The following is a 13,350-nucleotide window of genomic DNA, read 5'->3' as shown; positions in this document are numbered from 1 at the left end:
GACTCTCCCCTTTAACCGATTCTCCCCCTCTCTCTTTTGACTGATCCCCTATGATCTGCTAGCGTGAAATTGTAAGCAGTGGTAGATGAATAGGTAACAACCACGGCTTAATCGGATTAACCACGGCGATGAAAATCGGTCGAAGTCATTGGCTGGAGGGTTTCTTTTCAGATGCATCTGCCACTTCTATCTTGAGTTGTATCCGACTATAGTATTTGCAACGAGGTATAGAGCAGAAAATTAATGACAGGCGTGCGCTAATATTCGCAAATAATAACTGCAACTAAATTACGATATATACTTAGCGCATTTCCGCGTAACCAGCAAGAGTCAGCAAGTCAGCGCGCTGCCGTCACAGATTAGTTTGTTCACGCGAGCTTGTGCCACGTCGGAAACATCATTAATAAGGCCAGATGGAGCTCTTTAGTTCCACGGATGAAATTCAAAACTGTCGTCAGAAAGTTCCGCAACAGCTCACCCAGCGCACGCTGGCACATATGGTACCCATTAGCATCCCACAGAAAGATTCCGTGCCAATGGAGCTGATCCTTTCGTGCCAGACCCGCCGGCCGTTCGAGCTACGAGAATCCGTGAGGTTTTATACAATGCGCACACATGAAGTAGTTCGAGGCAATAAAGTGAATGAAAAATAATAGCCTCTCCCGCACCACTACTGTATCGCGGGTACAATGCGCACACAGAGCAAGCGCGTCGGTTTTGTTGAAGTTTCCGCGCACAGCTTGTGTATAATGTCATCGTTGCCATTTTCGTGATCATTACCATCGCCATCACCACTGAATGTAGTTTACAGCAGTACAACACCTGGTGCGCAAAACAGTTCATTTATTCATTTCAGATACCTCAAGGACCCTCGTGTGAGGAATTTACATAAAAAAAGAAATATGGTCTCTTGTCATCAAGACCGGAAAGTATTGTACACTTGTTGAAAATAGGGAATCCGTGTTAAAAAAAAAAAACTGACCACCCTTGCAAACATTAAGGTGAGCGAGGCACACTAAATCCAACCCATTCATCATGAACATTAGAGTCGACGCTATAACGCAGTGGGACACACAGACACGCTAAAGAAAAAGACTTGTTTTCGGGTAAATTTAAATGCCGGACGAGAAATACTCACTCCTGTAGTTGCCCTCGGAGGTGCCAAAGCTCATCAGCAGGAGAACACGGATTAATGCAACCTTTTATGGCAATACGGAGCCTGTCTAGGCATGATTGCTTTTTCCAGAGTACAGAATCTAACTGAGTTTGACTAACAAAAAGCGCCGCCCTAACTATACTCCAACACAACGGCTGAGGACTGGACTTTGTGTCCCAGGCTTAATGCAATGCGCTAACAAAACATCTCTTACTTGCGCGACAGGCCAGCTCCTCCAAAGCGCGACTCTTCGAGACAGATGGCGCGGTAATTGGGAGGACAACGGCTGACACCCTAATCCGCACCGGGCCGTCCAAGCCACCCCTTAAACACGTATAGTCCTAAAGGCGCCCATGCTCGCAAGACATATCAGTTAAGCGAGGCTCGAATGCGCCGAAGCTTAACCGCGGGTTAACTGGCTTCGAAGAATCGCCCAGTCTGTCACAAACAGCTCCTTCTACACGTTATCAGGTTCAACAAAACGCGGCTTGGACATTTCCGGAGTATCCCTCTCGCTTCGAATATTTTCTCAAACAAACACACCCCGATGTCAGAACGTCGTGCAGACTGGCAAAAAAAAAAAAAAAACATCCGGACGACGCGATCGGAGTGGGCGCGCGCCAAGGGCAGCTGAACAAGCAAGCGGAGGTCACGACCGACACAAATTGGCCAGCGGCAAATCCCGCGCTGAGACGGGACGCAATTAAACAGCGCTAATCCGCGACCTGCAAGAGAGAGAGAGGCGAGTCGGACCTCGAGTTTTCCGAAAGCACGCCGCGGCGCCCGACTCCAAGACCGCATGGTCGAGCGGTCGGTCGCAACGAATGAGTCGGCGATGAAATATGCCACGTGTCCCCGCCCTCCTACGAGGGAGGGCGTCTGTGCATATCTGGCGCTGATTAGAGCCGGGACTTAATCCGCTCCGTCCCAGGAGAAGAAGGGCCCAGGAAGCGAGGATTGAGGTGGGAGTGGGGCTGATGAACTAATCCAGCGGAGCTACAAGTTAATTGACACGACGACCAGTAGGGAAGTGGCGAAAAGGGGAGACACAGCAGGACGCCCGTCGTCGGAGAAATGGGATTCTAATCTGAAAGAGACATCGGCCGGATTAGGCGGACCAGCGAGGAGAGGGGGCAGGGGAGGGGAGTGCGGGGTTAATGTGTGCATGAAGCAACGAGTCCGGAAGACGCTCGGATGCAATCGTGACGCCGCAGGAGTGCGGACAAGCTTAAGCAAGTCCAAGTAATTGAACAAAAAAAAATCAATGCGTTGCTGGAGATAATGTACACTAGTGCATCTAGTTTCTTTGTTTGCAAGTAGCTGCCTCTTCACGACTTTAGACGTGCTTGTATCCATACATGTGTATTCTTCCATTGTAATACAGCTGCTCCAAATGTTACTGTAGCTTGTAATCAGCCTCCAGGCATCCAGATTTTAGGGCCCCGCTCGTGCAGTCCCAACCATGCAACCTTTTGAGTGCAACTAATAAATCCGATTTCTTGAGTGAAGGATTAATTCATTGATGACTTGAATCATTTGTCGGCATCGCTGTAGCTTCGAACACGAGTGCACTGTAGACCTAAAGGTGAAAGTAATTACATAGAACATAACTGAGCCCATATGGCACTTTCAGATGAGTTGGAGGGCTCTGCCTGACGCATGTCCACCCCCGCTCGCCCCTCCTTCCTTTTACCCTTCCATTACGGTGCCCCATCATAAGCCAATCTGCTCCCGAGGTCTGCATCCTCAGTTGTCAGATGATGATGATTTTTTTTTAATGGCGCAAGGGCATCTGCGGCCAAAGAGCGCCACGGCACAAGGTTGTTTTCTTTTACTCAAGGTGGTGCCAAATACCCATTTCCCAAGCATTTCACCCTAAAGAAGCCGAGCACCAGGCAGGGGGAAAAGATTGTACGCATTGTATCACCGGTGGGTGCCCGGCGGCACTGGGGATCGAACCTCGCACCTCCCGCATGCAAGGCGGATGCATTTGTCAGGCTTTGGCCGCATTAATTATTCAACATCGTCAGCGTGCGTGGCAGACTTCGTGCAAAAGTTCGCTTTGATGCTTTCTTTCGTTCTTCGTCCTCTCGTTATTGCACAAGTTAAGCGAGGCAGTAACTCTTTACGAGGCAAATCTACAGTCAATGTCCTTCCGGCAAGTCGTTGTCTGAAACGGTGTTAGCTTCATCGGGTGCGGCCGTACACTGCAAGAAGCTATGTCAGGTTGAACACCTCCTAGCTTTAGCAGGGTGCCTCTGACGTTTTTGAGGACGATGATGATGATGAATTTTTTATGGATCAAGGGCATCTGTGGCCAAAGAGCCCCTTTGCACAAGGTGTCTTCATCTGCTTGAGTTGGGGTCAAAGACCGAATTCACCAAGCATTTCACCCCAAGTGCGCCGAGCACCAGGCCAGGGGAAAGCTTGTACCCACTGTATCACCAGTGGGTACAGGGTGGCAGTGGGGATCGAACCCCGCACCTCCCGCATACGAGGCGGATGCTCGAACCACTAGGCCATCGCTACAATTTCTCTGACATCTTTTATGTAGGGAAAAGGCATTGCCAGCGTGCAAAGTCCAGCCCTGCTGCCCCACCCCTTGCACGGAAATCAACAGGCAGTCTGTAGATATAGGGTGTGCACTGCCTGCTCAAATTTTTCCAACACAAGGGCGTATCTGCAACGCAGTGCAGGCATCATTTAACCGCAGCTCACTGGTGTACTGAACCATTTCTGACGTCCCTCAATTACACCGAACACAGACAACGTGCGAATAGCGAAGGACGATCAATTCCTCTCCACTACCACCCAACGGGCTGTAGGTGACGAGTATATACCGCTTGATATGGACAATGACCCCACTGGATAGTGGATTATCTCGAGATCGCGGTGACGTAATCGTAATTCTGGTTGTGATCGGCATGTCATCTATACTACTACAATACTATATTACTACAACTTCTACAGCTACTGCCGCCGCCGTTGCTACAATAAATACAGCTAGCAACTAATGCCCAACCAGGCTTAGGCGTGGTAAGATCTCTGGATGCTAAAACTAAAAGACCCGTGAAGTACGAAGCGCTGATGGGGGCTGTGTTTAAGAGGTCTGTTGGGAACACACAGACGACGTAAGGTACAACTCAACGACTCTGCATACAATCTTCAGAGAAAGGTCGCGCCTTGTAAAGATTACCGTACGTGTAACAGCGGAAATTCGGACGTCAGCTGCAAGCGACACTTAGCCGATGACTCGTCAAGCAGAAACTTGCGACCGTTAGAAGCAAGCGCCGAAAGCACAAAGGAAAACAAATGAAAAGGGCTAGCTACAACCAGCAAGACGGCCAGGGAACTGTCCTATGGCAACAAGATGTCATTAGGACGAGAATAGAGCGGGAGCGAGACGTCTGCGAATCCAGTGTCGTCTGCTAATGACGAGCGTTTAGATACAGAGCCCTGGTCTGCTTCGAATCATTCCCTGAACGCGCGCCGCCTGCGGTGAACGATGTCGTCTGCTGCGAAGGCTTCATACCGCCAAAAGTGAAACGCCGATAATGATTTCAGTGCTTTGAAGGCCTTCAAGTGAGGACCGTCTCGTGCTATACGGAGTTCGGAGACAGTTTTAAAGTAAAATCGTTTAGACCAGGCACAAAAATTCCATAGAAACTCGACACCGATAAAGACCGGCGAACTCCCGGTCGTAAAAGTACGGCGAACTCCGCGAAGTTTGGAGGGGGTGTGCGGTTATACCGGCGGGAACAAAGGAACACATAAGCACCCCCTCGCTTGCTGCCTCGTTCCTCTATTAATTCAAGCAAGAAAGAAGGAATAAAGCATTAGCGAAAGTTATCAAAAGATAGTCAAAGAGGTAAAGAAAAATGTGTAATCCAAGAGGACCTTGGAAGGAACGCGAAACCGCCGGTTTAATTAGGGTAACCTAACACGCGCTCCCAATGATGTCGCGACCCCGACGATGAACGACAGTGTTTAAAAACCGCCCTCCCTCGGCCCCCGAACCTCTCTGAGCGCGCCATAACTTGAGCCAGCTCGGCGGCAGCTCCCATAAGACACGTGGTGAGGCCTTTTCCAACAACACACAACGTACATGCACCTTCAACCCTATGTACACCCCCTCTCCTACGAGCAACGTCGTATACTTTCCCTTTCCACACATCACCATCAACAACCTCCCCCCACCGCGTCACTGCTCCATTGTCTGGCCAAGCAGCCGCGCCAGTCTCGCGAAATCTCGAATTATCCCGACGCGAGCTCAGCATCCCAAACCGGCTCCCCCTCTACCCTCCCCTCCTCATCAGCACTGCCCGTAGCAGGCTACATAAGCACGCCGGCCTGCGCAGTCTAGAACCCCATCCCCCCTCCATCCAAACTCGCGTGTCCAATTAAAACGAGAGAAGCCCGAGAACCCTCCGAGAGTCCCAAGAACAGCCGCTTGTTAGCCGAGAACTCGAGCTCGCAAAGCGCGCGAACCATCGCGAACGACCCCGAAGCTCCGTCCGGGGTTCGGAGCACCATTGTCATCGTCATTCGCCCTGATTAACCCTTAAATCTAACCCTTCCCTCATTCCAGCTAGGGCGCGCACTCCGCTGCGGAGGCTTCCATCTTTCCTCCTTCCCTTCCCACCCTCCAACCCAAGCCATCGCGGAGTTGACGTCGTCCACGGGACACCGGGAACCCCATGCGACGACGTATGAACCGTGGGCTCCAAACTCTCTCTCTCTCCCGTGTCGCGCACTCTCATATAGCAGCCGTGCGGGGATAATCTCCCTACATCGCCCTCGTTCGCTGTCTCGTATATAAAAGCCGGAGCGCGTGTTCTCGGAGCTTTACGAGAGCAGCCCGCGACTAATCCCCGAACAAAGTCTCTCCTTCTTCCCACACCCTTTTCAATTCGCCTCCCATCCGTTCAACGCGAACTCTCGTCGGTTAAAAACTTCCCTCGTCTCATCTGTCGCTGACAAATTCACGCGCACATATATCACGCTTTCTCGCTCGTCGTGTTCCCACTCCTAGCCTTTTCTTTTTACATGTAGTCAGGTCGCACAGCTCGTCATAATCCTGGATTTACTTCATAAAGCCCCACCACGGGAATAAACGTGAATAGTTAGGTTAACTATTGCGCCCTAGAGCATACCCGCACGACTACTCAGACTGCTGCGGAAGTACGTGTATATGTACTCCGCCAAATTAAGGACACCGTGAACAGTTCAGCTTTCAACAAAGCTTAACCAGAGCCATATAGTCCTGCAGGAAGAGTGTCGAAAGAAAAAAAAACACAAAAGAAACAAGAAACAAAACCAGACTGAGAATGCCTTCATTTAGACAGGACAAACAAGCTTCTCTGAAAGCATAATTCCGCGCGCTACCGGCCTCCGAAGAAAGCAACAACAACAATAAAAAACGCGAAGTATCTGAAAACATATTCACAGCGTCCTAGATTTGCCTGCCATGCAGTTGATAATGAATCACTTCGCTCCGCCCCGCCGACTTTAAAACACGTAATGATGCGCCCAATTACGAGAGTTGAAAAGTTTGAAGATTAGGCTCGCGAAAGACGATTAAGAAGCACAATTATGAAAGAGTATGATAATATTGTGCGTGTATGGCGACTAAGACACACGGCCTTTTTTATTTAAACCGAAATGTCCGCGAAAGCACTGCTGACTATTTGGGCTTAGTGGAAGGAAATCCTGAATATTATGCTCGGTGATGACAGGTTTAGGCAAAGCAAGAATGGGCAAGAACATGATTTCCATAACTCGGGTTGGTTAAAAGTCACCGGGATGAAACAAAACATTAGGTTCGGCGGTACGAAAATCTCCAATCTCAGATTTCGCCGATGTTTGTCTGCGCGATGCCTCTCTCCTCGACCTTGAGGTAGCTCGAGAGAAGCAACGTGGGTTTTCACAAGCCCCACCGGTGGCAGCACCTGCCAACGCAGGGCAGTGGAGCCCCGCTTAACCGCTGCGGCACTGCTCCAGAAGTGGCATGAAAACTGCCAGCGACCTGTGAATGCAAAGTACAGAACGACCAATTCCGCATATATGGACATCAGCTCATTAACTCTGTCGCGCAACACCCTTAAGGCGGAGCTTAAGTCCGATATCGCGGATCTTTGTCTGAAGCCTGGGTGGCCTCGAAAACCGGGCCTCGATCCGAAACCGAAGTGAAGACCGAAGTGCTAGTGCACCTAATTCACGTATCGCCTAACCATGTCAAATTGTCCGCCATTTATTTCCCCATCATGATTTTTTCGATGATTAGTTTTCTTACCCGCAAACTGCGTGCGCAAACGTAATGCGAAGCCAAAAGAGAAAGGGAGAGAAATAATGCTCAATGCAGCCGACGTTAAGGATCCAGGATCTCTAATGTTTCTCATCACAAGTTCCAGGTATGTGTGTGGAGAAGCCGGCATAGTTGATTCAGTCATTTCGACGTGTACATCGGACGGTTTCCAGCAGGGATATGGGATGATCACTGGTCGCTGCGGGTGGTTTGGACGTGCGGGCAGTCCCAGAACACGTGGCTGTTATGAAGACAGTCCCCACGGCACGGTTCCCCGTAGTATTTGCACAAGAGGTGATTGGGGCTTTCGTGAAAAAAGTTCACGTTGAGTGGTTACTGAGGACGGATGGGGTTTGGGCGCCGCTCTAATGCGTGCTGTCCTGGCACGAGATGGGAGGCTTGGCTGCACATGCCAGGTGAGTAAGGTGGGTGTTTAAAGCTTTCTGAGGAGCACGATAAAACCTGTTGGTTCAATGTTAACTGGAATCTCCCATGCAGGAGTAGACTTGTCATTGTGGAGTAACTACTCAATAGCATATAACCAAGCGCAGCCGTACAGCTACAAAGGAAAGCTGCATAGAGTTCGTATAAACTTCTTTACCTACGAAGTTTCTGTTGAAGCTGTACAACTTTTCTCTGTAGCAGCATGGCTGTGTTTAGGCGGACGCTGTTGAGTAGTTACTCATTTATTAGTATAAAACACGGTAGAAGTAACATTAACATTTAGGCCTTAGTTACACAGCATAACTAAAAGCAGCATGCGAATATAAAAGTTCTCGCTGTTCTCAATTATCACTCCGCATATGTCGGAACCGCCTTCACTTAGGAACGTTAGAATGGAGGAAGAGGGAAGGGGGCAGGAAGTTATTGTACCCACTATAGTCGGATACAACTTACGAGCACAGAGCCTTTTCCTCGTCAAAGGACCCGCTTCCAGCCAATGGCGTCAGCCAATTCTCATGACCCTGCTATCGCGACAATACAGGAACAATGCGCCACAGTGGAGATAGGGGTCTATCCCCAACCATAGAGGGAAGAGATTATCCCTTTTCATCTGCCACTCCCTGCTTTGTTACGCTACCAGGGTCATGTTAATCGGCTGACGCCATTGGCTGGAAGGGGGTCCTTTGACGGCAAAAGCAGCTGCGTACTTGAGTTGTATCCGACTATAGTCTGGTCAAGAGGGGCGCAGTTTAGTCCAAGTGGGTGATGTGCAAAGCGGATAAAAAGTGCGGAAGAGCCGAGTTACTGGATCGCCTTGTTCTGTTGGGTTTTGTTCCGCCCTGCTTCACGGCTGTGCAACATCTTACTTTCAGACAGCATTAAATGAGGCATCCGAGGGAGGTTCCCTCGATTCCGTCTACAACAAACGGCACAGGCAGTCGCGAGATCGCATTGAGAACGATGTAAACCGTGCAGTTTAATGTTTTATTTTTGTTTGTTTTCACCTTATACACTCGAAAACTTAAATTCAAGCACGCCGAAACGGCCGGATGCGCCAGGATAACGAGCAAAAGGAAACACTTGTTAGTTTCTCCGCCCCGCCCCACCGTCAGCCCGACCGAGGCAATATACGCCCGGAGTCAGGCCAACCACTGGCGCCATCTTTCGGCGTTGTAAGGGAGCGCGATTTACGGTCGTCTAGGCGGCACGAGGCCGGAATAGCCGGACACATGCATACTCTAACCACCCGTCCGGTGCCACGTCGTAAACAACGCGGAGACCAACTTGACGCGCGCGTCGAATGAAATGCCGCGTTGTAATGGGCTTCAGACCGAGCGAAACGTAGTTCACAAACAAAAATATGCGCAAAGAAAAAAATAGCGTGCCTGCGTTTATCGCTGCCTCCACGCAGAAATCCGAACCGGCGTTGGCCGGCGTGCCCTGCTTCCTTGCATCCATTTTGATTTTTTTATTTGCAACTCTTCCTTTCAGCAGCAAAACGCCACGCTTTAGCTCATCCCTTTTTTCCCCGTCAGCGTTCCATCCTTCCGCTCACCCTCCACGCTCATCGCGACAAAACTCGTTAAAGTCGTAAATTCGGGTCAGCAGACATCCTCCCCTCCCCAAACCTCCGTCACTTGCCATCCTAGCAGCAGCCTGTTCCCAGGCGGCTTGCATTCATCTGTTTTAAAGAGGATAAAGATTCTCTTCCCCCCCCCCCCCTTTTTTTTCCATTCTTTTCCCTAGCCCAGTCCCGTCGGGCTATGATCGTCTGCGCCCCTCATCTGCTTGGTATGCACGCGACGCAGGCGGCCATCTTGCGACAGGCGCCAGTTTCCAGCGGAGTTCTTTAATGGTGAAAGTCACTAAACTCCGAATGAAAAACGGTGGTACGTTTCGTGGCGTGTTTATATGGATAGATGGATGCCATGTTTATACGGGATGCATGGATAGATGTATGCCAAAAGCGTCCCCTTTGAGACGGAGTCGTAGCTGGTGATAGAGCTCAGTACATTTTCCGCTTTTATGAAACAATTTATTTCAACCTGCAGCAGTACTAACTTGAAAAGTACTACCCCCTCTTCAAATACAGATTCCAATCCCAGAGGCAACGCTCTACCGCCGTCCACATCCAAACGGAGGCAGCCCGTCCTTTTTTGCCAAAGAAATCACTTGTTGGACTCGGCTGGCTAGGACATAGTTAAATCCTTTTTTATCGGCGATAAATGCGTCTTTTTTTTCAGCCCGTACAAACAGAGCATAGCATGCTCAGGAAGAGCCAAATAACCCATTTTTAATCACAATAAGAACTTCACGGAGTTGTGATCAGTGTCCCTGTAAGTCTACTGCAGTTGCGTTCACACTCATTGTTATCCCTGTTGTGATCAGTGTTCCTGTAAGTCTACTGCGGTTGCGTTCACACTCATTGTTATCCCTGAGCCCCAGGCTCCAAGACTTCAGTGATACTGAGTGTACCTGCACAACATATGGACTGATGTTGCCTGCATCAACATGTACGCTGCCGGCATCATAGACGGGGACGCCATCTATCAACTGAAACTCAACTAGTGATGGCGGTAGTTAAATCCGCTGTAGGAAGTCTGCTCTGATCCCACGCTCGTGTAAGTCTGCGGAGTGAAGAACGCTGAGTCGTCGGGCTCTGGCCAGGACGTGTACAGTGTGGTACACTGTTAAAGGGAACATGCGGTCGCATGAAGTTGACTTTCCGCGAGGCGCTGCTGCGGAAAGCCTGAAAGAATGCCATGCTGATTAGGGAGCGGAGTTTTTTTCGGCATTCTGTCCCCTTGCATGGACCTCATTTTTCACACCCACAAGGCATCGATTACCTCTTCTCGCTGCTGAATTGGCTTTTTTTCCATTCTGTGTTCGCGTTTCGTGCGAAATAAGCAACATTTTCTCCGGACTAGATTATCCATGTGTGAGTGACTTGGTTCATATGCCACTCAACGTCAACGCGTACAGTACACGTTGAGTGGCATCTAGTCCGGAGAAAATGTTGCTTATTTCGCACGAAACGCGACCACGGAATGGAAAAAAGCCAATTCAGCAGCGAGAAGAGGTAATCGATGCGTTGTGGGTGTGAAAAATGAGATCCATGCACGGGGACAGAATGCCGAAAGAAACTCCGGACCATAATCAGCTCGGCATTCTTTCCGGCTTTCCGCAGCAGCGCCTCGCGGAAAGTCAACTTCATGCGACCGCATGTTCCCTTTAACAGTGTACCACACTGTACTTCCGCCAGCGAACACCACATAAAATCCGGTGCTGTTTTCTTTCGCACGGTGACCATTTCCTCTTCAATCACGGACGAACACCACGCGCGTGCGCCTTATCTGTTTTGTTACATTAAAATACAAACCCCCATCGCACACAGAGACACAAACGACTCAGCCATCGTTACCAGGCGCTGAACTCGGTAAGCGCCAATAACAACACACAAAAAGACAAGAGCAGTTAAGACTCGCGACGTCTTCATTTCCTCGTCGCCCGCACTGAAAAAGCGACAGCGGCGCACTGCGCGCCGTCATTTGGAAACGGCAAGCAACGTCCAGCGGAGAGACAAAGACTTCCGTTCCCCGAGGCCGCCGCTGCGGCGGCACGTCGCTGTGTTTACTGCTCTTGTAGTACAACTCTCGCTGGCACTGTTCCAAAACAACGGGGAAGTGAACAAATGAAGCCAAAAAATGAAGAAGACACGAATTGCTTCGCGAAGCTCAAGGTCCGCAAAATGCTCTCAAAAGCGGGTCGCAACACTCTCGTCCATGCAATCAGTAGCCATGTAGCGACGGTGGCGGTCATGGTGATTGTGGCAGTACTGTCCGCCGCTGGTAGAGGCCGCCGGTGTCCCCGCACGACCCACCAAAGTGCGGCGCCGTGTTTCCGGCGTTATTAGTCACCATATATCTTCCAGACGCGCAGCAGCGAGGGAGACGCATCTCTCGTGACAGCCAGCGCCACCTGGGCGTCGGTGGCGGACAGGTCACGCAGCTACCGTAGCGTGCCATAGCGCTACAACGACGCGGCAAAGCCAAGAAGCGTTGCGGGGCAACTCCCCATAACGACCGGAATAAACGCTTCGAGCATGAATAAAACTAGGCGCAAAAGGTGCAGCGAGAGATGGAGAGAAAAAGAAAGCCCTTGAATTGCATGCAACAAAGTGTCGCCATTTAAAAGCCTTCTTCATGAAGGCGAGTTGCGTGTTGTGTCTAAGTAGAATGGTTACGCGAGAAAACAGCGCTCCAAGCTTGCCCGTTTCATGGGCCAGCCAGAGACAAGTGCACTGAGCCAGCTCCATCCATTGCGTGAAAGAAAGTTCGCACAAGGCAACCACGCGCGAGGTTTCGCTCGCAGGGAGGAAATTAACACCTATTCAGGGTTCGAGAAACGCTACAGCTGAGACACGAAAGACAGCGATAGAGGCGAAGATAGCAGGGCCGAATGACCGCTTAAGGGTGCTTAGCATAGGCGTGTATACGCACGGAAATTGCTCCCCAGAAGAAATGGAACTTGATGGTAGTGACACTCACGCACCGTATACAACGTCCCTATGCGGCAGCAGAAATTCGCCAGGACTGAGATGCTTGTGGAGGACAAGAGTTCACGGGACCTTCATTGCATGTAAATCTGCGCAAGATGACAATGAGAAGGCTGCAATATTTTGGCTTGGTTGCTGTAGTCACGCACCGTTAAATAGACTGCAGTTAACCAAGTCCATGGTTCATGGACATCACTTTGAATTGTGAGGCAACTGTGGAATATCGTACGATACTCTTATGGAAATATTGAAGGTAAATATTGGCCCATACTTCCGATGCATAGCAAAATCTTTCAAAGTTGGTACATCGCTCGCAACGTGTTGTTAAGATTGTCATAGGAAACCAACGGGGAACGCTTTTGACGATCGACAAACGTTAATAGCAAAAAAGAAATGCAAGCCTGCAGAGGAGACATCGGAGGATATATTTATTGTTATGCAATCTTAGGGTATATGAAAAAACTTCGCAAAAAACCTTCCCGTTGATACATGCGCGGTTGTCCAGAATTTCTGGGCACGTCCCATTAATAGCAAGTCCAAAACTGAATGGAAGGCTAGTTTGACATTGCCTCGCTTCTCTTGCGGGTTCGCCATGGGCTAGTTTAAGTGGTGAGCACATGTAGGAGGCAGTCGCTAGCTGTCTCACTGTGAGTAAGCTACTGAACCGCACCGTGAGAAAAAGGATGAAAGTTATGAGAGGAGACAGCAAGGTCGGGCACGAAGCATCACAACGCGCTGTACACATTTCGAAAATACAGAAATATATACGCGTTTCGCTTCAATTATAGTCATCAAGAAATTACCCTGCAATGCTAGTTCAAGGAGAGCGCCCTCGTGGGTTTCTGTAGAAGATATCAGCCTACAATGCTAGTACAAGGAGAGCGCCATCAT

At 49.9% G+C, this 13,350-nt stretch overlaps 1 protein-coding gene across 3 annotated transcripts in view; it reads right to left on the bottom strand.

Annotated features, from left to right (window-relative positions):
• Positions 1-13,350, bottom strand: part of LOC144111308 (ephrin-B3-like) — a 669,955-nt gene that overhangs the window by 322,073 nt on the left and 334,532 nt on the right. The gene's annotated exons all lie outside the window — the stretch shown is intronic.

This window comes from Amblyomma americanum, chromosome 11 (genome assembly GCF_052857255.1).
Source record: "Amblyomma americanum isolate KBUSLIRL-KWMA chromosome 11, ASM5285725v1, whole genome shotgun sequence".
Taxonomy (NCBI): Eukaryota; Metazoa; Arthropoda; class Arachnida; order Ixodida; family Ixodidae; genus Amblyomma; species Amblyomma americanum.
The sequence above is the reverse complement of the archived record's forward strand: the minus strand, read 5'-3'. Positions and strand labels throughout refer to the sequence as shown.